Raw genomic sequence first — 25,818 nt, forward strand, 5'->3', positions numbered from 1 at the left:
GTACCCCTCGCACCGCTTGAGATGCTGTATGCTCCGCGGAGATCATCGGGGGGCCCGAACTGTGTCCTCAGGTTTTTCTTTTGCAGCTACTAGTCCGGACTTCTGGGATCCCCTTGTGAGGACGACTACCAATTTCTTGCCGCCAGGATCTGCCCGGGACGCACCACCCCCGGAGCCTCTCTGTGCATCATCGGGTACCCTACCCGGATCTACCTGGGCTGCCGCCTCTGGCGTAGCAGATGACTCTACAGGGATCCGGGGACCCTCCGCACTTGCGGCTCTGGGGGCTTCACCCTCCTGGCTGGACGTCACCGTCGGACCGGAGTCCATCTTCAGGTGCATGTCCTTGTTGTCACTAGGGGTCTTTACTGGGGTTTTTCCATTTTCTGGGGGCCTTTCAGTTCCTGGGGTCTTCCCACTTCCTCCTGGGGTCCTCCCGGAGGTATGTGGCCCACCCTGCGCATCGGATGGTGCCTTCAGGGAGCCACCGCTACGCCTGGCGGCCTGGGAGCCCTCCTGGCTAACCTTCAGGAGTTCACGTTTAACTTCCAGCAAGAACGCTCTCTCGCCTACCCCACGCTCACAGAGACCGCCCAGCAGCTGCCACAGGTCCCGGCATTCATGCTTGAGACCCTCAATGGCCTCGCGGTACTCATTGCGTTTGTTGCTTGCTGAGCAGTCCCTGCGGTTGCGGAGGTCGGTCAGCCGGACGCTGGCCATGATCGCGAACGCTTGCAACCAGTTGGCAAACGTTCGCGGAATCAATCTATAACGCCTCTTCTCCTCATCTTCCTTCTTGGAATCGTCCAGCTTCACCCGATCCAAGTTAAACTTCTCAAGGGGCAATAACGAAAATATCTCCACATATTCCCCCTTGACAATTTTATCCCTGACCTCCTGCTTCAAATGTGCGCCCAAGGGCCCCTCGAAGCACACATACATCTCACATTTTGCCGCGTCCGCTATCCGCACAATGTCTGAGCTAACGGACGGCTCCGCGGGCCCCTTGGAACCAACCCCTGCGTCCGCCACCGCCGGCGCCCCCGGGGAAGCAGCCACCGCACCCAGGTGGGACGAAACCTCCGCCCCCCCGAGGGAGTCACCCCCACACCCAGAACCGGCCCACCACCAGGAACCTTCCCCACGGACTGCCCCGTACCCCCATCAAAGCGACCCACCAACGCCCTCAAACCCTCCAGCAGCTCCTGCAACTGACCCCCAGATCCCGTGGCCCCGTCCCAGTCCCAACCCGCGGTTGGCACGCGGCGGCCACCTGCGCAGCCGGGGGGACCGCTTGGCCCCCACCCCCCGAGAACACCCCCAACAAACATTGCAATGCATTAGTAAAAACGGAGTTGTCACTCGACTTACCGGGCTGACTGGGAGCCGTCCCCACAGCCGTTGCGCCGACTGCCTGCGCAGGAACCGACCGTCCGGACACATCAGGCGCAGGCGCCGACCTCCTTCTGTCCGCCCCCCCCCGCCCGTGCAGGGCTGCGGAGGAGCCCGAATCCAGCGCTGGTCCCCCCAAAGCTCACCCGGGCCCGCCTCCCCACGTGCCCTCCGCCTACCCAGGCCTGCACCCCCCCCCGTCAGCGCTGAACCCCTGGCCACAACCCCCCCATGCTGGCCCCCGCCGACCACCGCCCCCCCCCGAGCCTTCCCACCGCCGGAGCTCTTCTCCTTGTGCTTCCCCCCAATCCTCCCCCTCAGCCCGTGCAGAGCTGCTGGGGGATCATCCAGCCCAGGCCGACCGCCATGCGGTGGGGAATCGGCGCCATCTTGGCCCGTGGCCCCGCCCCCCGAACCTGCAGGCCGGCGAGCAGGCCTTCTCAGTCCTGCGGTGGGCGAATAGAAGCCCCTCTTCGCCGGTGGGGCAGACACATCACTTCCCGGGCTCCCCGCCAGCCTCGCGGGCCCCCCGCCCCCCCCAGAGAATAACGGAGCGGCGGCCTAGACACCCGGCCGCGCGCGGCCTCCCGCTGGCTATGCCTGACTTAGCCGCCCCCAGCCAGCGCCGCCGCGACCTGAGCTTGGAGCCAAGCCGGCCCCCTCGTCTCCGCCGCCGCCCGCAATTGATCAAGAAGTCCCGCGACGTTCATAGTACCGGTGCAACGAGGAGCGGTGTGTGCACGTTGACCTCCGACTGGCTTTCCCCCAGCTCCCCACAGCCGTTGCGCCGACCGCCTGCGCAGGAACCGACCGTCCGGACACATCAGGCGCAGGCGCCGACCTCCTTCTGTCCGCCCCCCCCGCCCGTGCAGGGCTGCGGAGGAGCCCGAATCCAGCGGTGGTCCCCCCAAAGCTCACCCCGGGCCCGCCTCCCCACGTGCCCTCCGCCTACCCAGGCCTGCACCCCCCCCGTCAGCGCTGAACCCCTGGCCACAACCCCCCATGCTGGCCCCCGCCGACCACCGCCCCCCCCCGAGCCTTCCCACCGCCGGAGCTCTTCTCCTTGTGCTTCCCCCCAATCCTCCCCCTCAGCCCGTGCAGAGCTGCTGGGGGATCATCCAGCCTAGGCCGACCGCCATGTGGTGGGGAATCGGCGCCATCTTGGCCCGTGGCCCCGCCCCCCGAACCTGCAGGCCGGCGAGCAGGCCTTCTCAGTCCTCCGGTGGGCGAATAGAAGCCCCTCTTCGCCGGCGGGGCAGACACATCACTTCCTGGGCTCCCCCGCCCCCCCCCAGAGAATAACGGAGCGGCGGCCTAGACACCCGGCCGCGCGCGGCCTCCCGCTGGCTATGCCCGACTTAGCCGCCCCCAGCCAGCGCCGCCGCGACCTGAGCTTGGAGCCAAGCCGGCCCCCTCGTCTCCGCCGCCGCCCGCAATTGATCAAGAAGTCCCGCGACGTTCATAGTACCGGTGCAACGAGGAGCGGTGTGTGCACGTTGACCTCCGACTGGCTTTCCCCCAGCTCCGCCCCCTTTTAAATATGGCCGCTCCCCCACCCGGAACTCCTCCCCCTGGGCGTGACTGGGCACCTCGTCATGCCCAGCCCTGCTCTACGTTCCCCTGCGTGTCCTACGCTCCGGGCTTCCCTAGATAGCACAACCCCCCCCCCCCCCCCCCAAATGACCCCATTTTGGAAAGAAGACACTTCAAGCTATTTGCTGAGAGGTATGTTGAGTCCATGAAATATTTGGGAAAACTAAAATTTATTTTTTACACAACGTTGTCACTAAATGATATATTGTTCAAACATGGCATGGTTATATGAGGAATTACACCCCAAAATACATCCTGCTGCTTTTCTTGAGAATGGGGATACCACATGTGTGGAACTTTTTGGCAGTCTAACCACATACAGGACCCTGAAAACCAATCACCGCCTTCAGGCTTTCTAAGGGCGTACATTTTTGATTTCACTCCTCATTGCCTATCACAGTTTTGGAGGCCATGAAATTCCCAGATAGCACAACCCCTTCCAAATGGCCCCATTTTGGAAAGTAGACACCCCAAGCTATCTGCTGAGAGGCATGTTGAGTATTTTGCAGATCTCACTTTTTGGCACAAAGTTTTGAAATGTGAAAAAAGAAAAAAAAAATACATTTTTCTTTTCTTTCTTCATTTTGCAAAAATAAATGAGATGTGCAAAATACTCACCATGCCACTTAGCAAATACCTTGGGGTGTCTACTTTACAAAATTGGGGGCATTTTAGGGGGTTTTGTGCTATCTGGACATTTCAGGGCCTCCGTAACTGTGATAGGTAGTGAGGAGTAAAATCACAATTTTACGCCTTTAGAAAGCCTGAAGGCGGTGATTGGTTTTCAGGGTCCTGTACATGGCTAGGCTCCAAAAAAGTCTCACACATGTGGTATCCCTATACACAGGAGAAGCAGCAGAATGTATTTTGGGGTGTAATTTCACATATGCCCATGGCATGTTTGAGCACTAAATCATTTAGTGACATCTTTGTGCAAAAAGCAAAAAAACAAAAAGAAATTTCCCCGCAACCTGTGGCAAAATATTAAATATTCCATGGATTCAACATGCCTCTCATCAAATAGCTTGGCTTCCTTTCCAAATTGGGGGCATTTGTAGGGGTGTTAGTGCTATCTTGGCATTTTATGGCCTTCAAAACTATGATAGGTAGTAAGGAGTAAAATCAAAAATTTACACCCTTCGAAATCCTGAAAGGGGTGATTGCTTTTCGGGGTCCTGTACACGGCTAGGCTCCCAAAAAGGCTCACACATGAGGTATCCCCGTACTCAGGAGAAGCGGCAGAATGCATTTTGGGATGTAATTCCACATATAACCATGCATGTTTGAACAATATATAATTTAGTGACAACTTTGTGCAAAAAAAAAAAAAAACAGTGTATTATTTCCAAAAACTGTGACAATATATAAAATATTCGATGGACTCAACATGCCTATCAGCAAATAGCTTGGGTTGTCTACTTTCCAAAAAGGGGTCATTTGGGGGGGGTTTTGAACTGTCCTGGCATTTTATGCACAACATTTAGAAGCTTCTGTCACACATCACCCACTCTTCTAACCACTTGAAACACTTTTTGTTTACATGAAAAAATATTTTTTTTTTGCAAGAAAATTACTTTGAACCCCCAAACATTTTATATTTTTTTTAAAGCAAAGGCCCTACAGATTAAAATGGTGGATGTCGCATTTTTTTTCACACAGTATTTGCGCAGCAATTTTTCAAATGCAATTCTTTTGGAAAAAACACACTTTTTTTATTTTAATGCACTAAAGCACAATATATTGCCCAAATGTTTGATGAAATAAAAAAGATGATCTTATGCCAAGTACATGAATACCAAACACGACATGCTTTAAAATCGCACACAAATAGCAGCAAATTACATACATTGTAAAAGCCTTTAAAAGCCTTTACAGGTTATCATTTTAGATCTACAGAGGAGGTCTACTGCTAAAATTACTGCCCTCGATCTGACCTTCCTTGTGATACCTCACATGCATAGTGCAATTGTTGTTTACATATTTCACCAGACCGACTCTTGCGTTTGCCTTTGTGAGCATGGGGGGACAGGGGTGCTTTTTTTTATTATTATTTATTTTGTTTTTTATTATATTTTTAAACTGTTCCTTTAATTTTTTTTAGTTTATTTTTTTTTATCATTTGTATTGTTATCTCAGGAAATGTAAATAACCCCTATGATAGCAATAGGTAGCGACAGGTACTTTTTTTTTTTAATTAAATTATTAGACCCTAGATCTCTCCTCTGCCCTCAAAGCATCTGACCACACCCAGATTGGTGTGATAAAATGCTTTGCCAAATTCCCAATGGCGCTATTTATATCCAGCGAAACCTAAGTCATGAAATGCTTGTAGCTTCCAGTTTCTTAGGCCATAGAGATGATTGGAGCTGACCGCTGGCTGAAAAGAATGATACCAAGATGATACCTAAACCTGCAGGCATCATTCTGGTATAACCACTCAAAGTCCAGCAACATTCCAGTACGTTGCTGGTCCTTGTTGAGCATACATTGTAATGTTCTTTTTTTCATGCAGCCTGTGGGCTGCACGAAACAAACAGATTAATCGGTGGGTATGCCCACCATTAGAATACCGCCCTTCATCCGCCCACTTATAATGATGGGCATACATGCACATTTTTTTTTTAACTGTGGTGGTGAAATCACCTCCGACAGCACTGGAGTCACAGCTTTACTTATCATGCGAGCAAACACTGTTGCTGTCAAAATAAATAAACCCGTGCTGCAGCTGAATGGAATACCTTCTAAGCAAATGATGGTGTCAGGTCACCTTGAGGCGAGGTGACAGATTCACACCGTAGGGATCAGGTCGCGACCCCCAGCTCACACTCACAGTAGGCAACAGGAGTATAGGGATGGTGAGGGACAAAGCCAAGGTCGGGGCCATGAGCAGACAGAAATAGACAGGGACACACCAAAAGGTCAGGATCACAGGCAAACAGGGATAGTCAAAGACACGCCTAAGTCGGTAAAGGAACAACAGAAGAGCACACGGCAGGAAACAGGAAGCTGAACACACAAAGGAATACACAATGGTTGATCAGCACTGTTGGCCTGCAGTGCACAGGTTAATAAAGGTTCCTTGATAGGGCCTGGGGTGGAGCCATGCTTAGAGAAGAGGTTATAAAAACCACCAGGTGGAAGTGGCTGGCCTCTTAGTCTGAACACATGAGGGGAGGTAAGCAAACAGGAAGATCACTGCATAACCATGACAGATGGTTAACAATAAAACAAAGTAACATTACAGTATATCAGTAAGACTTGCCCTACCTGCGAAACAAATACAATGAAACATTGTAAAAATAAATCATTGCAATCTGTGCCTAAAAAAATATATGCGAAGCATGGGGGCAATCCGCCCCTAATGTTATGTGCAAGTCGCTCCTCCACCCCTGGCCCCATGCTTCGGCATATATGCTCTTTTTTTTTAAACTGTCGTGGTGAATTCACCCCTGACAGCACTGGAGTCACGGCTTTATGTATCGTGGGAGCAAACGCTGTTGCTGTCAAGATAAATAAACCCGTGCTGCAACTGAATGGTGTACCTGCTTAGCAAATGATGGTTAACAATAAAACAAACATTACAGTATAACATGCCATACCTGCAAAGGAAATACAATAAAACATAGTGAAAATAGAGAGAACGCTAGATATACAACAATAGTGTGCGAACAGTAGAGCGGACAGTAGAGAGCGAACATAAGAGAGAGAACAGAAGAGAGAGAGGAGAAAAATACAACTACAACTATTTTTGGATTTTTTTTTTTGTGTTTTTGTGTGTGTGTTTTTATTTCCACTTTTTTCACTTTTATAAAAACTGTAAACTGAACATTGCAGATAAGGACCGGTTCACACTGCGGGCGATGCGAGGCGACACCGACTTGCCTCGCTGCGACCTCAGCGGCAACTTGCAAATGACTTCTGTATAGAAGTCAATGCAAGTCGCCCCGAGGTCGCCCGAAAGTAGTACAGGAACCTTTTTTCTGAGTCGGAGCGACTCGAGTCGCTCCTCTCAGAACGGTTCCATTGTACAGAACGGGGGCGACTTGTCAGATCGCGGCGAGGCAAGTCGTGTCGCCTCGCATCGCCCGCAGTGTGAACCGGCCCTTAGGGTCTCTCAAAATGTGATGGCCATGACATCTTTCGAGACCCTGTGTTAGTGTGCCTAGGACCGTGTGGTGCTGTACCCTACGCTAAAACTCCACTACTGTGTGGTAGCGTTTGAAACATTCACCAATGCAGAGACCAGGTTGGTCAGGACATGAGGGACAATAAAAGCGGGTGTCACGCCTAAATCCGTGTTTGCTGCAGACACAACATCTTTTTGGGGGGTTTCTTTGGGTAGGGGTACCAGGGAGGACAAAAGGAAAATGCCTCTCATGCAGCCGGCTCACTGCATTTGGATTGGGAAGTTGGGCAAGTGCACCGTCTGGAAACAGAAGGGCTCTGACTAGGGATGAGCTTGATGTTCGACTCGAACATACCTTCGACTCGAACATCGGCTGTTCGCACTTTCGGCGAATACAGAAAGTTATGGGCCGTTCGCGCCAAATTCGTGTGGCGCTCATGGCCCACAATGCACTGCACCATCGCAGTGCATTGCTGGCTCATGATTGGCCAAGCATGCCCTGTGACCCCCGCATGCTTGGCCAATCACAGCACCGGCAGCGAGGAGAGCCATGATTGGCCACAGGCAGGATGCCTGTGGCCAATCATAGCTCAGGCTGTGTAGTACACGCCCCACATTATATAAGGCCGCCAGCACGGCGGCCTTGTGTAGTGTGTTGGCGTCTGTAGGAGTTAGTGGGTGTTCTCTGTGTACCTTCAACACAGTATACACCATTTGTTATCGGCCGATTTAGCGTTCTTGCTCTTCTGTAATTGAGCTTTTAGCAATCTGCAGGAGTTTATGGGTGTTGTCTGCGTATCCTGACCGCAGTATACACCATTATATCCACCTGTATAGCTAGCTATATTGCTCTTCTGTAATAGAGCTTGCAGTCAGCTGTAGGAGATTGTGTGTGTTGTCTGTGTGCCCTGACCGCAGTATACACTATTATATCCACCTATATAGCTAGCTATATTGCTCTTCTGTAATAGAGCTTGCAGTCAGTTGTAGGAGATTGTGCTTGTTGTCTGTGTGCCCTGAACCCAGCACACACCAGGAGAGGCTTTCCAGGAGAGCAGACGTGTGTGGAAGAGCTATGTGGAGAACCACGGCTGTTTTGGACATCCGGCCTTATGGCGTCGGCCAGCCCAGGCTCGGGGCCTCTTTCCCGGCCTGGGTCTCAGACAACCCCCCCTGGGGTGAGAGACCTCTCCAGGGAGGAGAAATTGTTCTTGGTCACACAGTCTGAGTTAATGGACTGGACCTGGGCCCAGCCGGGAGAGGGCCCAAGCAAGCTCCAGAAAAGGAGAGAGAGGGTAAAAACCCTTATACAGAAGGCCGTGGCGACTTATGCACAGCGCTCAGAGCGACTGGCCGACCTACGAAATCGCAGGGACCGCTCAGCCAGCAGCAAGCGTGGTGAATATAGGGAGACCATAGACGGCCTGAAGCTTGAATGCAGGGACCTCTGGCGGCTGCTGGGCGGTCTCTGCGAGCGTGGGAAGGGTGAGCGAAGTTTTTTGGCAGAGGTGAAGAAAGAACTTCTAAAGACCAGCCAGGAAGGAACCCAGGCGGTGAGACGAGGAAATGCCCCCCTGAAGTCCCCCCTGAAACTCTCACCTGATGTAGCAGTACAACAGACCCCAGTGGAAGCAACGTTTTTCGGAGACGACCAATCCATGGCCGGTCAGGAATGTATGACCCCTGGAGCTGTCAGTGCGGAGGGTCCCCGGATTCCTGTGTTAACACCTGCCATGCCTATGGCCGCAGTCCAGGAGGATCCGGGTAGGGTACCCGATGAAGCACGTAAAAGCTCCGGTGGAATCGCAAGTCACAAGAAACTGATGGTGGTCCTCACCAGAGAGCCGTCGGAGGGGCCAGTGAAGGCCAATGGTCAGAAGTCCCCAGTGGACAGTGCAGTCCGACCCCCCCCCCCCCCCCGGGCCCCATCGGTGACCCCGACGACTCCCGCCAGACCCATAGCGGTGCGAGGAAAACCGGCCATAATGGCGGCCCCCGCCGCGGCCGCATGGAGGGAGGGGGAGGTGCTGATGGGAACGGACACATGTGCGGTCTCGGATAGACAATGTGGACAAGCATCTTCTGCTGACACTGGGAGGAGTGGTGGGAAGGGGGCGGGTGCATCACTTCCTGTTCCGGGTGACGAGACAGGAAGTGACCTCATCGACTTCCGGGAACCGGAAGTGATGTCAGCGGTGACCCCGGAAGTCCTAAAAGGGCCTAAAACGGAAGTGGGGACACCGGAATTTCAGCTAGGGGGGCCGTTGGTGTCGCTCGTTGGGGGAGAGGAGGCGGTGGTGTCGGAGACCTCCCTGGAGATAACAGCTTTAGCGTCCTCTGGGGATTTTCTTCCAGCAGGACAAGTATGCTGGGGTGAGTCCCCGATGGGGGATTTGAGGAGCGAGTGCTCGGCCCTGGATTTCATACGGGGTTTGGAGGGGTCACAGGAGCGGGGTCCTGAAGAAATGGAGGTGTCTCCCCCCCAGGATCATATAGCTGTAGGGGGTACTGCTCCTTCCCCCGCAGTAAGGAGTGAGATGCCGGTTGGTGGGGATGCGGTGGGTAGAGGTACTGAGCCAGGGAGTCCAGTCCGTCAGGGGTCTGGCCCTTCCCCCACAGACCCAGTTTTCATCTTGGGCACACAGGAGGAGGCAAACCTCTTAGGTGCCCTGAAGGCTGGGCGCTCGTTTGCACAGGTGGCAGGTTCCTCTGTCCCCCTGGGTCCCCTGTACGGCCAGTTTGGCGCCCAGAATTTCCGGGCTCCCCCTGGGGATCAGCCCCAGGGTGCGCAGGCCTGGACGAGGGGTACGGGGGGCCCTGAGAGGTGCAGGCGGAATGTGGTGCAGCTCAGGTGGGAAGGGACATCTGCATGTCCCAGCAGGGGTCAGGTCATGGACTATCTGCTGGGGCTGCACTTTAAAGTTTCGGACTTATTTGCAGTCATACATCCCACAAACTCGAAGGAGTTTGATGTAAGTGTTGTCTCCTTGGTCTCCATGGAGCTTTTCCTGACACTGTACGAGCTCGTCAGGAAGTCAGATCCATGGAAAAGTTTCCGGGTGATACCTCTTTCGAGGCAGGAGGAGGTAAAGAATATGACTGTACTGGTCAGGAATGAGTCCCTCCCACCTGAGGACATCGCGACCTGGCTGGCGCGGTACGGGCAGCTCCAGACAGGGTTGAGGAAAAGTTTGGATGAGCGCGGGGTCTGGACAGGTGCGTGGTTGGTCAGGATCCGGCTCAAGCGCCAAAACAATACCGTGGCGCATGTACCTGGCAGCGCCTTCATAGGTAGAGACCGTATCCTGGTCTTTTTACCCTGGACAGCCCCGTCGCTGTTTCAAATGCGGCAGTCCCGCGCACCTCAGCGCGGACTGCACAATGCTCCGCTGTGTGAGGTGTAATGGCTTCGGCCACTCACCTGAGGGTTGCAGGCTTATTGTCTGCAACCTCTGTGGGGAAATGGGACACCCCTTTAGTCGGTGCCCCAAGGCGTTCAGGGGGTGCCAGGCTGAGGGGGGTGCCCCAGGCCCGGAGGGTGAGGGGGTCCCTAGACGAAGTGGGGATCCCAACCCCTCAGGGTCACAGAGGGAGGGGTCCCCCCTCCCTCAAAGGGCCAGACCCCCCAGGCGCGGATCAAGGACAGGAACTGGCGTAGTGAGGGAGCCGGCGAGTTCTCCGGCCCCGTCTGACCCTGTGTCAGATGGGGCAACGGCAACAAAAACACCTGGGAAGCCGGCCAAGGCGAAAAAGCCCTCGCCCAAAAATCACCCTCCCCCCCTCCCCCTGTTTCCCCCCGTCCCCCTCCCTTTCCCCTGCCCCCCCCTGGTCTCCCCCCTCCCAGCTTCCCCTTCTTCTCCTTTACCCCCTTCCCCCCCTCCCTTCAGTAATTAAATCTGCGGGTAAACCGCACCCACCCCTGGATCAGGCGGCTATACTAATGCCCCCTCCGGCCTCTTCGGTGGTCGTGAGTGGTCGGCAGGCTGGTGCAGGAGGGGTAACCCCGATGGACATCTCAGGGGCCGGTAAGGGGGTTAATAAGAAAATTAAGGAGATCTCCAGTGGGAGGTCCGATGAAGAGAGTGGGAGGGAACCTCCCAAAGTGGAATGGGAGAAGAAAACCAAAAAGAAGAGGAAGAGGAAGGTTTCGGGGAAGGAGGGTGGTGAGGACCCCCAGCCCAGTATGAGTTCAGGGGCAGGGGGGGCTCCTCACTGGCCCTATGGAACAGATACGGGATCCTTTCCTCCTCGGACTCCGAGGAGGATTGATTCTTTTAGAAATGTAAAATAGAGAGGAACGTAAAATTCAATCACTAAGGATGGCGGTACCCGCGCCAATACGCCTTGCGACCATTAATGTCGCAAGTGTGCGTTCTGCGGCGGCTAGATTTTCAGCCTTTGATTTTCTCGGCCAGGTTGAAGCCGACATTTTGTTTTTGCAAGAGACCTGGCTGGCATTTGTGGCAGAGATTCACCTAGCAAAGAGGGAGTGGAGACATGGGCCCTCCCTCTGCTCTCTTGCGGCTGAGCCCTGCACTGGTGTTGCGGTCCTTTTTAAGACTGGTTCGGTGGCTTGTCGACGAGTGATTGAATTAGAAATCGGTAGGTGTTTGATTGTGGACGCAGTCGTGGGGGGGGAATCCCTCCGCCTCATCAATTTTTATGGACCTCAGTCCCAGAGGGGGAGGAAGGACCTTCTCACGCTGCTGAAACCATACCTGTTTACATCCCAGCAGGTGGTCTTTGGTGGTGACTTTAACATGGTCACCAGGTCAAAGGACCGGGCAGGCACCTCAGGCCCTCTGGGATATGATAGTATCTTTTTGAATAGAATAGTGAGGGAAGCTGGGTTGGTGGATGTGCACGTTCGCCACTTCCCCAACCTCACTGGTTTCACATATTCCAGAGGTAGTTGTAGGAGTAGGTTAGATAGGTTTTTTTTGAAGGGGGACTCGTCCTTTGCAGCTCCTGCGCTGCATGCGGTTGAGTTCTCTGATCACCGTATAGTGTCGGTCACTCTGAATGTGGCGGACACCCCTCAGAAAGGAAGGGGCATGTGGCGACTTAACGGGTTGCTACTTGAGGACCCTGAAATCAGATTGGCCTATGAGGACTTCTTTTTAGAACAAGCCTCGCTCCTTGAGAGCGGCTGCTCCCGCCAGGAATGGTGGGAAGTGGTGAAGAAGAGGTCGGAGGGCTTCTTCCGGGAAGTCTCGGGCCGTCGGGCAGCATCCCGGTATCAGGCCTACCAGAAGTTACGCAGGCAGCTAGATCGCTTGGTTTCTGATGGTGGCCCTCAGGACCAGATCTCGGATCTGAAGCTCCAGATGAGGGAATGTCAGTATGACCGTCTCGCCTCCCTGGTGCTGGAGAGGGATTACGGGAAGTTCACCAACCCGGATCCCTACAAAAGCTGTGGGGACGCGGTGAGTGGGAAGGTCATACATGGACTGAGAGACTCCTCGGGTTCCCTGGTAAGGTCCAAGCCAGGCATCCTGGGGATCATCAGAGCCCATTTTTCAGACATCCTTCGGAAGAAGCCGTTGGATCTGAGGAGAGCCAAGGAATTTCTTGACGGGGCTCCACTTGAGGTGGGGTCTGACCCCCTAGACTCCTTGGTAGAAGAGATCTCAGTGGCCAAAATTGAGCAGGCTATTGACTCGTTGTCTCTAAAGAAGTCGCCGGGGCCTGATGGGTTCACGGCAGAATTTTATAAAGCCTTTAAGAGCCTTTTGGCTCCTCGTCTGAGGGAGGTGTTCAGTGAGTGTTTGGCATATGGCCTGCTCCCTCCCTCGATGAGAAGGTCGGCCTTGATCCTTCTGTCCAAGGGGAAGGATCCGTCCGTGGTTGAGAATTGGCGTCCTATCGCCCTTCTCTCCACGGATAGAAAGATTCTGGCAAAGATTTTGTTTACGCGTATGTCTGCTGTTGCGGGCAAGCTGCTGTCTGCCTCCCAGCACTGCACAGTTCCCGGCCATAGCACCTTTAGTGCAGTCCTTAACGTCCGGGAGGCTGTGGAGAGGTGCAGGGCAACGGGTGATGGGCGGTATCTGCTGGCATTAGATCAGGCGAAAGCTTTTGATCGGGTAGACCACGAGTACCTCTGGCTTCTAGTGGGGAGATACGGCCTGCCTGATCGATTTATTGATTGGCTCAGGACTTTATACAGAGGGGCCGAGAGCTTCCCTCTGGTCAATGGTTGGGTGGGTCCTACCTTTCCGGTGGACTCTGGTGTTAGGCAGGGCTGTCCGCTGAGTCCCCTGCTCTATGTCTTTGCAGTCGACCCCTTCGTAAGAAGGCTAGACTGTGGGCAGCTGAGGGGGGTCCTGATGGAGCCCGGCAGTGGCCCGGATAAAGCGGTGAAGGTGGTGGCCTACGCGGACGACGTCTCGGTGGTAGTGGCTAGCCGAGAGGAGGCCCAGTTTGTGGAAACACAGATTGGAGGCTACTCCGAGGCGTCTGGTTCGTTGGTCAACTGGGACAAGAGTGAATCTCTCTGGTTGGGAAGGGAGGGTGAGCAGTTCGACCTCCCGGATGTTTTTCCCCTGCCTCGACCAGAGGTTAAAATCTTAGGCCAGGGTGATTATCCCAAGCTAAATTGGGAGCGCAGGCTGGTAAGTGCCACCCAGAAAGTTAACGCCTGGAAAGGCTGGAAGCTGTCTTTGAGGGAAAGGGTGAGCCTGGTTAAAACCTATTTGCTTCCCGAGTTCCTCTATGTCAGCTACGCATGTCTGTTGCCAGAATCACTCTATGCGCGGGTCTGCGGTCTGTTTTTTCTGCTTTTGTGGGGAAACAGACTGAACCTGATAAAAAGGGAGGTCACGTATCGGCGGAGAGGGGAGGGCGGTTTGGACATGATCAACCCCACGGTTTTTTTCACTGTGGTGTTCCTGAAGTTCAATCTGCAATCCATTTTTGTGGACGAACCCTCTCTGTGGGAACGTTCGTGCAAGAATTGGTTCCTAGTGTTCCTGAGCAGGTGGGAGGGGGGCGGTTGCCCGGGTGACCTTCGGAGGTACCTCCCCGCCTATGTCCCAACCGCCCTGAAGGTACTAAGGCGGTGGAGGATAACGGCCTTAGAGGTAGGCTCCCTGGGCAGGCGTGAGCTGTACCAGAGGGTCATGGCCTCGGACGTTCTGAGACCACTGGCCTTAAGGGACTGTCCAGACAGGGTTCTCAGGGAGGGACTAGCCCTCCTGAATTCCAAGAGAATTCCTGCCAAGTTCTGGGATCTCGCATGGAGGGCGTTCCACGGACGACTCTATGTGAGATCGAACTTGAAGTACCGGAGCCCAGAGGACAGAGGCTGTCCTCGCCCTGAGTGTGGTGGGGTGCTAGAGACCATGGACCACTTTTTGGTCGAGTGCCCTTTCAACTTGGAGGTTCTGGGGGAGGTTGGAGATGCCATTGGCTATCCCCGTCTGCGGGCCCTTGCCTATCCTGAGAGGGTATACGGTGACTTCAGAGCCCGGAGGGGTTTTGTGTTATCATCACTGTATTTAGTTAGTGTCATATGCCTTTACTACACTTGGCACGCTCGGTGTTTAGTGTCCACTAGGGGCAAGTTCCTGCCCATGCATGAGGTGGCGGGTGATATCATTCGGGAATTGGGTAAGGTGAGGTTTCTTGAGGGGGAAAGAATGGGTAGGGAAAGGTGTGCTAGGTTGTGGAGAGGGTTCTCTTTCCGGCCACCTTGATGATCTCCCCCTTCTTTTCCTTAGGTGGTGGTCTGTCTGTCCTTTCACCCCCTTTTTTTAGCTTTTGGGCAACTTAATTTTAAAAACATGGTATGCACCGTCAGTTTCTTTACGTTCCTGCCTATAGGGGGTATGTAATATAAATGTACATAGTTAGGATAATGATTGGAAATAGTTTGGATAGGTTTTTTTTTTTTTTTTTTTTTTTTTTTTAGTAGTCCAGATGATCATGGGACTAAGGGTCGTCCGATATGGGCGATATGGGCAGTTTGAATAGATTCTGTCTATCTAAAAGCATTTGTACAAGTTGTTCTTTTGTTCTTTTTTTGCTCAAGTATGAGTCTTTCTTAAGTTCTTGATTATGTAAATCAGTAGCAGTTTTATTTTAATAAAAATTTCCACCTATATAGCTAGCTATATTGCTCTTCTGTAATAGAGCTTGCAGTCAGTTGTAGGAAATTGTGTGTGTTGTCTGCGTGCCCTGACCGCACTATACACCATTATATCCACCTATATAGCTAGTTATATTGCTCTTCTGTAATAGAGCTTGCAGTCAGTTGTAGGAGATTGTGGGTGTTGTCTGTGTGCCCTGACCGCAGTATACACCATTATCCACCTATATAGCTCTTCTCTAATTGAGTCATCTGCCATCTGCAGGAGTTAGTTGGTATTGCCATGGGACACACTTGTCCTTCTTTTCGGCAGCTGGACGTGTTGAGCCGCATCATGCCGAAGACTTGGTAGAGTGGATGACCAAGCCTCATCCTCATCCTCCTCATCCTCTCTCACCCAGGCTCAGGGTACTAGCAAAGCAGCTGCCAACGCATCGTCTTCCCTCATCTCAATGTCATCATCAGTGACTCCTTCCCTAGACCCACCACGTCCTCCTGAGGAGTCCCCTGAACTCTTTGAGCACAGTGTTGGCTACATGCTCCAGGAGGATGCCCAGTGTTTTGTAGGCTCTGATGATGATACTCAGCTAGAGGAAGGCAGTAGCATGAGCGCAGAGAGAGGGGATGCTCAAGAAGGACAGCAATCTGGCAGTCATGTTCCACAAGCTGCAGCATACTGCCAGGTTTGCTCCAGCGATGAAGAGGGAGGGGATGATGAGGGCACTGACTCCACGTGGATGCCTGGTAGGAGAGAGGAGGAGGAGGAGGAGGAAGAGGCACATGTCCAACGAGGCAGGATGACCTCCAGGGGCCAGCTTAGGGGCAGCACACCGACTGAATCACACCGCAGAGCTCCGCCTATGCAGGGCGCTGCCTCTGTCCGTTATTCTAAAAGTTCTTTGGTGTGGGCCTTTTTGAGATGAGTGCATCAGATGGCACCGCTGCTATTTGCAACATATGTCTCAAGCGTATCTCACGTGGCCAAAACATCAGCTGCTTGGGCACCACATGCTTGACCAGACATATGTTGACCTGCCATGCAGCTCGTTGGCAGGCGTATCTCAAAGACCCACACCAAAGAACAAAGCAGACCTCTCCTTGCTTCTCATCAGCTGGAATCTCCAACCCCACTAGACCTTCAGTCCTCTCTGAAACCTGCTCTAAGAGGAATGAAGGTGTAGAATTAGGTGTGTCACAGCCAAGTGCTTCCGGGCACTCTGCTAGCAGTACACCCACGTCCGATTATAGCAGGCAAATTTCCCTGCCCCAGCTGCTGGACCGTCGAAAGAAGTTCACTCTCAGCCATCCACATGCCCAGCGGTTGAATGCTAGCTTGGCTAAATTGCTAGCACTTCAACTGCTGCCTTTTCAGTTGGTAGACTCTGCCCTCTTCCGTGAGTTTGTACAATGTTCGGTTCCTCAGTGGCAGGTCACCAAACGCCACTTTTTCTCACGGAAGGCGATTCTGGCTCTCTACCGGCATGTGGAAGGCAATATCCTTGCCTTGCTGGACAGGGCGGTCAGTGGTAAGGTGTATATTACCGCTGACTCATGGTCCAGCAGGCATGGACAGGGACGTTACCTGTCTTTCACGGCCCATTGGGTCACTCTTCTGGCAGCAGAGAAGGATGCAGGACAAGGTGCAGTAGTGTTGGAGGTTGTTCCGCCACCACGCCTCCAAAATGCTACTACTGGTTGGGACACACCTCTCTCCTCCACCCCCTCCTCTTCTTCTTCCTCCATGGCCTCTTCCAGTGCTCTGTCCTCAGAACCAGCAGTGCTCCGTAGGCGTTCAAGGGGCTATGCAAGTACGCAGGCAAAACTATGCCATGCCGTGCTTGCGCTGATTTGTTTGGGGGACAGGAGCCACACTGGGGCAGATATTTTGTCAGCTCTGCAGGGACAGGCCGAGAGGTGGTTGACGCCACGCCAGCTTAAGCCAGGAATGGTGGTTTGCGACAATGGCACCAACCTCCTCTCCGCCCTCCGACAGGGACAACTGACCCATGTGCCCTGTGTGGCTCACGTCCTTAACCTGGTGGTGCAGCGGTTCTTGGGCAGGTACCCGGGCTTACAGGATGTCCTGAAGCAGGCCAGGAAAGTCTGTGTGCATTTCCGCCAATCATTTAATGCCTGTGCTCGGCTGGCTGAGCTCCAAAAGGAGTTGAACCTGCCCAAGGACCACCTTATATGTGACATGCCCACCAGGTGGACTCAACGTTGGCCATGCTGCAGCGGCTGCACACACAGCAGAGGGCCATCAATGAGTACCTGTGCGACTACGGCACCAGGACAGGGTCAGGGGAGCTCGGTTTTTTCTCACCACGCCAGTGGGGCATGATCAGGGATGCATGCACTGTCCTGTCACCATTTGAGGAGGCCACAAGGATGGTGAGCAGTGACAGTGCATGCATCAGTGACACTGTACCTCTTGTCCACCTGTTGGAGCATACGCTGTGTGGAATAATGAACAGGGCACTTGAGGCAGAACAGAGGCAGGGAGAGACATCCTTGCCTCTCAAGGCCCCCTTTATCCAGTTAGTGTTCCTGCTGTCCCACCCATCACACCGAAGAGGACGAGGAGGAGGAGGAGGAGAGGATGATTGTGTCAGCATGGAGGTGGAGGCTGGCACTCAGCATCAGCAGCAGCAGTCTTGTAGGGAGGATTTACAGGCCCAAGAAACCCGTGGACTTGTACGTGGCTGGGAGGAGGTAGCTGCGGATCATGTTGTCCTTAGTGACCCAGAGGACTCTGGACCGAATGCCTCAGCTAACCTACACTGCATGGCCTCCCTGATCCTGCAAAGCCTGCGGAAGGATCCTCGTATTCTTCGGATCAAGGAGAGGGACCATTACTGGCTGGCCACTATCCTTGATCCACGGTACAAGTGTAAGGTTGCCGACCTTATCTTGCCATTGCAGAGGGAGCAGAGAATGAGACATCTCCGGGAAGCCTTGCAGAAAGATCAGAGACTGGGAGGTTACAAACTCCTGTTCCTGGACAATGTGTTGCTGAGGCATCGGTCAGAAGGAGCGGTGGAGAAGGTGGCCGTCTGACCGATGTGTTCAGACAATTTTTTAGTCCGCAGCCCCAAGGTATGATCGGTTCCAGCAACCATCGCCAGCGTCTGATTTACATGGTGCAGGAATACCTAGGGGCAAGGTCAGACTTGGACACCTTTCCCACTGAAAATCCTCTGGCTTACTGGGTCTTGAGGATGGATCACTGGCCAGAGCTTGCACAGTATGCAATTGAGCTACTGGCCTGTTCTGCATTCAGCGTTCTCTCGGAACGCACCTTCAGTGCTGCTGGTGGCTTTGTTACCGATCACAGGGTGCGCCTGTCCACCGACTCGGTTGATCGACTGACCTTCATAAAGATGAATCAGTCTTGGATCACGCACAGCTACCAAGCACCTGAAGCTGATGTAACCAAATATTTTTTTTTTTAAATATCACATCCCTTCAAGACTGCCTATGCTGATGCTGAGTGACTGTCCTGTTATGTTGATTGTCTATCCTCTTCCTCCTCCACTGATATGTTGGAAGAACATTTTTGGTTCTGGGTGATGCCACCAGCCCAATTATTCAGCCCCTGTTTAACAGGGGCGTTTAATTACAATTTTTGATGCAATGCTTTGCAGCAGGGCACATTCCTGCACCACAACCAGAGTATATGGGAGAGGTTGCAGTGTCGTGGCACCAGCACCAGTGCCTAAGGCCCAATTTTTCAGCCCCTGTTTAACAGGGGCATTTAATTAAAATTTTTGATGCAATGCTTTGCAGCAGGGCTCATTCCTGCACCACAACTAGAGTATATGGGAGAGGTTGCAGTGTCGTGGCACCAGCACCAGTGCCTAAGGCCCAATTTTTCTGCCCCTGTTTAACAGGGGCATTTAATTAAAATTTTTAATGCAATGCTTTGCAGCAGGGCTAATTCCTGCACTAAAACTAGAGTATATGGGAGAGGTTGCACAGTGTCGTGGCAGCAGCGCCTAAGGCCCAATTTTTCAGCCCCTGTTTAACAGGGGCATGTAATTACAATTCTTGATATAATATTTCACAGCAGGGCCCGTTCCTGTGCCCACCGAGAGTAACTGTGAGGACTTATAGTGTTGTGGCACCAGCACCAGCACCACAACCACCAAAGGCCCAATTTTTATACCACTGTTCAACAATGGCATGTAATTACAATTCTTGATATAATTGTTCACAGCAGGGCGCTCCAGCGCCCACCAAGAGTCACTTTGAGGGCTTACAATGTTGTGGCAACACCAACACCTTGTTCTGCCATTTTTGCAGAGCATATAGGGCAGGCCCCTACTTTCAAACATCCAACTTACAAACGTCTCCTACTTGCAAATGGAAGGAGACAACAGGAAGTCAGATGAAAAAAGACAGACGGCAAAACAAATTATACAGGGGGGATAACCCTTCCCTATGTTTTCCGCAAAGCTTAAAAATAGATTTTTTGACTGGAGCTACACTTTAAAAATGTACCAGTTCAAAATTACAAACAGATTCTACTTAACACAACAAACCTACACAGTCCCTGTCTTGTTTGCACCGCCTGTATACTGCTGTTCTGAGTATATAGGGTCTGGGGGCCCCACGTCTTTTTTTTTAAATATGGGTACGGGGTTCCCCTTAATATCCGTACAAGACCCAAAGGGGCTGGTAATGGGCAGGGGGGCTACCCATGCCATTTTTCTCAATGATTTTCATCCATATTGTCGGAACCAGATATTACATTAAAAACGCAAGCAGTTTTAAATGACTTTTCCTGACAGACTCCATGGCAGCCTACGTGTGGGTTTAGTCCCGCCTCCATTACCCTATAGGACGATACTCCCATAAATCTTTGCTCCCTGCCAGAGGCCGAGTTCTTTTTTTGTCCTCCTCCATAGGACCTAGCATGTGTCTTTTTACCCTGAAGACTTGCATTTTTTTCTGCGATATGGACCGGCCAAGCGACTTGGAGTCGCATATTTCCAATAAGCTCTAGCTACTAGCGGAGTATGGAAAAGGGGCATATGGAAGAGGCACTGAAGAGGTGTATGCCTGGTCACTGACAGGTGAAGCCGCATGTTAGTCGTGAGCCTAGCTACTAGCAGGTGACTATCGCCCCCCCCCTCCCAGAAGTCCGGCATGTGTTTGGGGACCTACCTCGGCTGGTGTCCATCTACAGGAGTGGTGAGCTGTATGTTGTCCATGCGATGTATCTGGCTTGCTGGTGCGGCTGGTTTCCTTGCGTTCCAGCCACCCAGTTACTTCCTCGTTCGCCGCTCGGTCGTTCTGCGCATGCGCGAGACCGGCGCGAGGACGAGGCTTGGTTCGCGGATGCGCGTTGCGGGCTTCGCGCATGCGCACTAGCGTTTTCATGACGTAATTCGTGACGTCATTAAGGCGGCAGTTTTAAAAACAGAGAACAGCTTGCAGAGACTCTGGGATGCTTGTAATGCCTGCAGTGCCATTCCTGAGCCCTGTTTTTTTCAGCATTAGGTATGTGTCTTTGATAAAGGTCAGTTTATATTTGCTTACCCTAGCTGTTCTCTGTGTTTAATTGGGGCTGTTTTATTTCCAGCCCTGATGGATCCTTTGGATGCCTCGCCGCCTGCTAGTGGCCAGCCTTCTCGGAGAAGGTACTTTTTTTTTTGGTTACCTGCCGGGGGGGGGGGGGGGGGAGGTGGTGGGGGGAGTGGAACATTAGGGGATGTTCCACTAACACTGCTGGGTTTTCCCTTTTTCAGCCCTTCTAGGTCTACTCAACGCCGGAGTTCTCACTGAGGAAGTGATTCGTCTAAGTCCCACCGCTGGCATTCCTCTTCCAGATCCAGACGACATGATTCTCCTGCGAGAACCAGTCTCCGTAGCCGGGAATCTTCCCGCCCTTCAACAGCTTGCCCAAGTCACGCAGCTGAAGGTTTATGCTGGGGGTGCAGGACGCAGGTTCCTGCTGACAAGTCCCTTTGTGATGCCTGTTATGTTAAAGCGATGGGTGAAAGGAGTGACTCTGACCAACAGCTGAAGTCTATGGTGGAAAGATTGGTCAAGGACAGTCTAAAGAAATTTGAAGCCCCCCAGTTGTCTCCCATAGAGTCTCCAAGGTCTCCGGGGAGGGATGCTCAGGCCCAGGACACATGGAATTCCTCTTTGCCTAGCCATCCGTCTGCTGTCCTCTCAGATAGTAATTCTGAGGAAGAAGAGTCTGGTTCGGGTTTTGACTTTGCCCTGCTTCCTCCTTTGGTCAAAGCCATCAAGGAAACGCTGAACTGGGAAGAGCCGGTAGTGGCTCCGGCGAAGCAAAGAAAGTTTTTTAAGCAATTAAAGAAAGAGCGTATTAGCTTCCCTTTCCTCTCAGAGTTGGGAGAAGGGATCTCGGATGAGTGGAGCAAGGTAGAGAAAAAGAATTCTCTTCTATCTAAGATCCAGAGACTTTACCCTTTTAAGGAGGAAGAAGTTAAAAATTTGGAGTCTTCCCCTCTGGTGGATGCGGCTGTAATGAGATTGGTCAGACATGTGACCCTTCCTCTTGAGGACACAGTCTCTTTTAAGGATGCTCTGGATAGGAGAATTGATTGTGACCCGAAGAGGATCTATCTTAAGGCTGGCATGGCCTGTAAACTGGCTCTGGCCTTAGCGGCTCTGTCTAGAGCGATGGAAGTTTGGTCTGATAGTGTTGATGAAACACTCAGGAACGTCTCAGAAGATCTGGCCAAGAGTTCTCCCATTCAAGAACTAAGACTGGCTTCAGCTTTCTTGGGAGAGGCCTCGATCGATATTATCTGACTGGTGGATCGAGTTATGCTCTCGTCTGTAACTGCCAAGCGTGCCCTGTGGCTCCGTCCTTGGCTAGCCGATCCCGCGTCTAAGCAGGTTTGGTGCCGTATTCCTTTTGATGGTTCTTCCCTTTTCGGCAATAAGCTGGATAGTGCTATAACTCGAGCCACCGGGGGTAAGTCTGGGTTTCTCCCCCAGGATAGGCACCTGCAGAATCAAAGGAGATCGTTCCCAAGAAAGCAGGGTCAAGATCATGCCAGGGAGGCACGCACTTACAGGCCTGGATGGGAATTTTACAGATCTCGGAGATCCAGACAGACATCTCTCAAAAAATCTGCAAAGGGCAGTTCGATGGGGGAAAAGGAGCCTACTAAGTCCTTTTGAGATCGGGCCCGTCCAGGCGGTCCGGGTAGGAGCTCGATTGTTCCACTTTCGGCACATCTGGGCGGCCTTGATCCAGGATTTTTGGAATCGGAAGTGGCTCAGGGCATTTGGGACTTTCCCTCTCGGGGAATAGTGTCAAATGTGTTAGAACTACGAGCAGCCTTCCTAGCGCTGTTGGCATTTCCACATCTGATAGTAGGAGCATCCGTAGTCCTCAGGCTGGACAATACGACTGCGGTCGCATACGTAAGGAAGCAAGGGGGCACCAGAAGTCGGTCTCTGCTGAGGGAAGTGGATCCAATAATGCGTTGGGCCCAGAGGAATCTGGCCAACCTAACAGCAGCCTATGTGCTTGGAGTTCTCAATGTCCAAGCGGACTTTCTCTCACGAGTCCACTAAGACAACAAGCAGTGGACCCTTCACGAAGATGTGTTTCAGTGGGTTCTATCCCTGGGGATGTCTCCAGAAGTGGATCTCTTTGCCTCCCGTTTCAACAGGAAGCTAACGAGGTTCTATTTGAGGTTCAATGATCCGCAGGCCTACGGGATAGATGCCCTAACAGAGCAGTGGTGGTTCCACAAGGCATACGCCTTCCCTCCAATTCCAATTATCTTTCAGTTCCTGAAGAGACTCAGATGGGAAGAAGTGGAGGTGTTGGCAATAATTCCGCATTGGCCCAACAGGCCTTGGTTTCCTCTCCTATCCCTCCTCAGCTTTCGGGACCCAGTTCCTCTTCCATCCAGACGGGACCTACTCTCCCAGGGTTCGATTCTCCATCCATGTCCGGCTCACCTTCAGTTGAGGGCCTGGTTCTTGAGAGGGGAAGGCTGGAAGCACTAGGGTGTCCTAAGGAAGCCATTTCCACCCTCTTAAGTGCAAGGAGAAGAAGTACTAATAAGGTGTATGAACGGATCTGGGCCAAATTTGTATCTTATGTGTCCTCCAGAACCAGTTCCTACGTTTCACCCACAGTTCAAGACGTTTTGGGTTTCCTGCAATCAGGCTTGGACTTACCCTTGTCAGTTAGCTCCCTTCGGGTTCAAGTCTCGGCTATCGCCGCATTTACAGGGGTTCAGTGGGCCAAGCATGCCCTTATCCAGCAGTTCTTCAAAGGCGCAGTAATATTGAGACCCCAGAAAAAACCCCGATTCCCTAAATGGGATCTGCCTCTAGTTCTGGACTTCTTTTCTCTTTTCAGTAAGGCTCTTTCCATCAGAGAACTCACCTTGAAAACTGCATTCCTGGTGGTGGTCACCTCGGCAAAACGAGTATCAGAGATTCTAGCTCTAGGAGTCAAGGAGCCTTTTCTAACTTTTTTTCCGGACAGAGTGGTCCTAGTTCCAATGTTGGGGTCAAACCCTAAGGTCACTTCGGTTTTTCATGAAAATCAAGAAATCTCTCTACCCATATTCAGATCCTCGGATTCCTCGGAAATTCATCCACTTGATGTTGGGCGCTCATTAAAGCTCTATTTGGAAGCTACAGCTCCATTCCGGCAGTCGGACTTCCTGTTCGTTCGGTTCTGTGGGAAGAACAAGGGCACTAGAGCATCAGTCAGGTCAATTGCGGCATGGATAGTTCAAGCAATCCAGTGGGCATACAGAGAAAAGGGCTTGGCTCCTCCTCAGGCGGTGACGGCGCATTCGACCAGAAGTCTTTCTACCTCGTGGGCGGCCTCTCGCCACGTGGCTCCTGACGTGATATGCAGGGCGGCCTCGTGGTCTCATTATGTCTCATTATTGTGTTGAGCCGGCGGCTCTATCCTCAGTTGACTTTGGAGTTAAAGTTTTGTCGGTTGACGGTGTCAAATAAATCTTTGTTAAGCAGCATTTTTGCCCACCCGGGTGTGTCTTGGCGAGTGATTTCCCACACGTAGGCTGCCATGGAGTCTGTCAGGAAAACGGAAAATTTATGTCAAAATACTTACCGTAATTTTCCTTTCCTGATGGACTCCATGGCAGCAGAAGTTCTCTCCCAAATGGCTGGAGTAGGATAGTTACCGAACACGGCCTCTGGCAGGGAGCAAAGAATTATGGGAGTATCGTCCTATAGGGTAATGGAGGCGGGACTAAACCCACACGTAGGCTGCCATGGAGTCCATCAGGAAAGGAAAATTACGGTAAGTATTTTGACATAAATTTTTAGTTTTTTTCCGTTAAATGTCATTTTGTGCAGGGACTGTTCTAAACACGGGAAACACATGGCACTTCACAGGCATACTATAGACACCCCCCAGGCACGATATTTAAAGGAATATTTTACTTTTTTTTTCACTTTAATCCTCATTAAAATCAGTGCTCCCGCCAAAACGGCCATTTTTAAAAATATTTTAGGCATTGACCCATGTCCCCTGGGGCAGTAGCCAGGTCCCCAAACCCTTTTTAGGACAGTATCTTGCATATTAGCCATTCAAATTAGCACTTTTTATTTCGAACGTTCGAGTCCCATAGACTTCAATGGGGTTCTAAAGTTCGTACGAATTTGGGGTCCGTTCGAAAGTTCTGATGCGAACCAAACCAGGGGGTGTTCGGCTCATCCCTAGCTCTGACGATCTCTTCCTGGAATTTAAGGAAGGATCCACTCTGTCCTGAAGCTTTGTATGGCACAAAAGTGTTCAGCAAAGCCAATTGAAATAAATAGACACTTTTTTGTACCAGCATCTGGCCTTATGGGCGATTAGATCACACGGTGCCACATGCACCAATTCCATAATCAAAAAGGTGACTAAAAAGTGGCATGCTCATGTAATAATTGTCCACATACAAGTGGTACCCCTTTCCGAAAAAGGGTGACACCAAGTCCCACACTATCTTACCAGTGCTCGATATGTAGTCTGGGCAGTTCTCCGGCTCTACATGACTATCTCTTCCCTCATAAAACTATATGTATAGCCTGTGGCCCTGTCACAGAGCTTATACATCTTGACCCCGTATCTGGTATGCTTGCTGGGAAGATACTGTTTGATAGAGAAGCGGCCAGAAAACGTAATCAGGGACTCATCAACACAGACAACTTGATCAGGAGTAAACAAGGCTGCAAAACATTGGTTCAAGTGGTTTATGAGGGGCTGAATTTTGTAGAGCCAATCTAATCCAGGGTCACCCCGAGGACCATAGAGTTCCCTGTCGCTGAAGTGCATGAACTGCAAGATCTGCTTGTATCATGTCCTTGTCATGGAGGCAGAGAACATGGGCGTATGGTGAATTGGGTCAGTGGACCAATATGACTGCAACTCACTCTTTTTGGTTATGCCCATGAGGAGGGATAGGTCCAGAAAGGTCTTAAATTCAGAAACCGTAATTGGTTTACAATCTCTGGCAAGAGTCAGCTGGGGATTAGCAGCGATGAATTGACCAGCGTACAAATTGCTTTGGTCCACAATAGATCTATAGAGATTTTCGGTAAAAAACAGCGAATAAAAATCCACCTGAATTCCGGGTTGGCCAGTGAATGG

Source organism: Lithobates pipiens, unplaced genomic scaffold (genome assembly GCF_037356315.1).
Source record: "Lithobates pipiens isolate NorthernLeopardFrog02 unplaced genomic scaffold, aLitPip1_a1.2 Scaffold_28, whole genome shotgun sequence".
NCBI lineage: Eukaryota > Metazoa > Chordata > Amphibia > Anura > Ranidae > Lithobates > Lithobates pipiens.